Below are 2,574 nucleotides of genomic sequence, written 5' to 3' on the forward strand. Positions count from 1 at the left end.
TAGCACTTTCAAACAACCAAACAATTCTTTTATCCCATAAGTTAACACTCTTTTCCACAAGAGTTAGCACAAAAGCTTTTTCACATCTAAAAAGCATATCAAACCAAAATTTCAACATCAGTATCAAAACACTTCTTGAGTAGATTTGTCTCTAAACTATCACACATTTTCAAACTAGTTCAACAACTGGGTCACTAATCCAATAGGCTATTTCCGAAAAGTTTCCATAAGCATAAGCATTCAACAAGCTCTTGATTCAAACATTTTAGGTGCAAAAAAATCAACATCATTGTCAAGTCTCTCATCAAGATATATCAAATCCTCTATCATGAAGATTGATCAATTCATCTTATGTTCATTATCTTGGATATATCTTTCCTATTTTGAACCTAGGTCATATCAAAATCAAAATTGCACCAACATTAGAATCAAACAAACTTGTGAACTATCAGATGCTTATATGACTTTTAAGTATCGCCTTAAGAAAAGAAAACCCAGTTATAAAGCTACCCAGAAAAGAATAAGATTCTTGTATATCAATCGCAAGATGTTATTAAAACATAGGACATTCCTACACCATTTTCATCACTACTTACATGGCTGCGGAACAGAGTTTGATGGAGAAAAAATGCAAGGATGTTCTTTTCAACAAAGAGATGCTTTATCACAATGAACAAACAATAGTGGTAAAATAAACAAGGCATATCTTCCTAAACCAATATCACTTATTAAGTTGTCCTTTGAAAACTTCAAAAAATTTGAAACAATCATATGCCAGTTTGGACTAGAGCTCAATACAAACAACTTAGAAAACAACAAAAACAAATAGAGGAAGAAGATAATCCTATATTCCAAACTTTTGGGTATACCATTGTTGATGAAGAAGCAGTCAATAGCACCATTAGAGACCTTGAGAAAGATTTCAAATTTGAAAGACTAATGAAAAAATTATTGGCAAAAGAAAAAGAGAAATATCTTTTGATGTTGGCAAAATCAAGAGCTAAAGTACCACAAGACTTAACATAGAAATATTGAGACAAGATGGGGAGGCAAGTAACACCCAAAATAGAGATGATCCAAATAACGAAGATGTGAACAAAGAAAATCATGAAGAGACAAGAAAAGAACAGGATGACACAAGAAAAGAGCATAGTGATAAAAGAACTTATAAACAAACAAGGAGAAACTATATGGATAATCCATTGTTAAACCTCACTCAACAAATGCAAACTTTACAACAACAGATACAAGATATGCAAAAGGGAACAAGATCCAAGAAGTATTCATTAGAAGATATCTACCCATATCCTTTTGATAAAAATTTGAATATGGCACCATTTCCACTGCATTGCGAGATCCCTAAATATGACAAATATGATGGAAAATCTAATCCTCGCAATCACATTAGGGAGTTTTGTACTATGAGTATGGAATTTGCGCACAACGAAACTTACCTGATGCATCTTTTCCCTAGAAGTTTAAATGGGCAATCGATGGATTGATTTTCAAGATTATCATCCAGAATCAAATCTTTTGAAGAACTCATGAATAGATTTATTTCACAGTATTCCTACAATGTAAGGAACGAGATAACAATGCCGGATTTATGCAATTTTAAACAAAAGAATGGTGAAGTTTTTATGATCTTCTTTTAGTGATGGAAACAAATGTTTAATAGGTATCCAAGAGATGTACCTGATCAAGAAAAGATGGACATATTCATTGATAATCTTATTAGTGAAATGAGTTATCGACTAAAAATGCAATGTCCTCCCTCCTTCGCCAAGATGATTGAGAATGGTCTGAAAATAGAAGATGTGATGGTAAAGAAAGGAGAGCTAAAATGTTACAATAATTCTTACAACAACAATGACAAACCTAAATTCTAGTCAAAGAATAAGAATGTCATCAATGGAGGAAATGACGATAATAGTGCTATGAAACAACAACCAATTTTTAATCTATCAATTCAAATCCCAAACAATAACAATCAAGAAATCAATAAAGCCAAGTCTTTCTTCTCCAATCCTCACAGGAAATTCACAAACATTGGAGAACCATTAGAATCAGCCTTAAAAACTCTTCTTGCAAACAAACTGATTGTTTTACTAGAAGCAAGAAGTTATGAACCACCAATCAAGCCTAATTGGTGGAATGACAGTCATTTTTGTAATTACCATCAGAATAAAGGACACCAAACAAATGATTGTCAAAGATTGAAACACCTTATCCAGGATCTAATTGATAATGGAACTATCACAGTGGATATCCATAAGACAAATGAATCACACCTAGCTTTCAAAACTCCACTACCAAATTATGACAAAGGTGAACCTTCCCAATTAAAAGATGACAAAGGAAAAGCCAAAGTGAACTACACTTATACATATGATGATGTGGTAAATGTCATCATTGTTAAAGATAATATAACTTCAGAGCCAATCAATGTCATTACGAGAAGCAAAGCAAAGGTCACCTTTCTGGGTATATTAAAAGACTCAACATCCACTCCACAACAATACAATATAGTAGAGAAATTATAAAGAATACCCGCTCAAATATCAATTTTGGAAC

The sequence above is a fragment of the Cryptomeria japonica genome, chromosome 10 (assembly GCF_030272615.1).
Source record: "Cryptomeria japonica chromosome 10, Sugi_1.0, whole genome shotgun sequence".
Taxonomy (NCBI): Eukaryota; Viridiplantae; Streptophyta; class Pinopsida; order Cupressales; family Cupressaceae; genus Cryptomeria; species Cryptomeria japonica.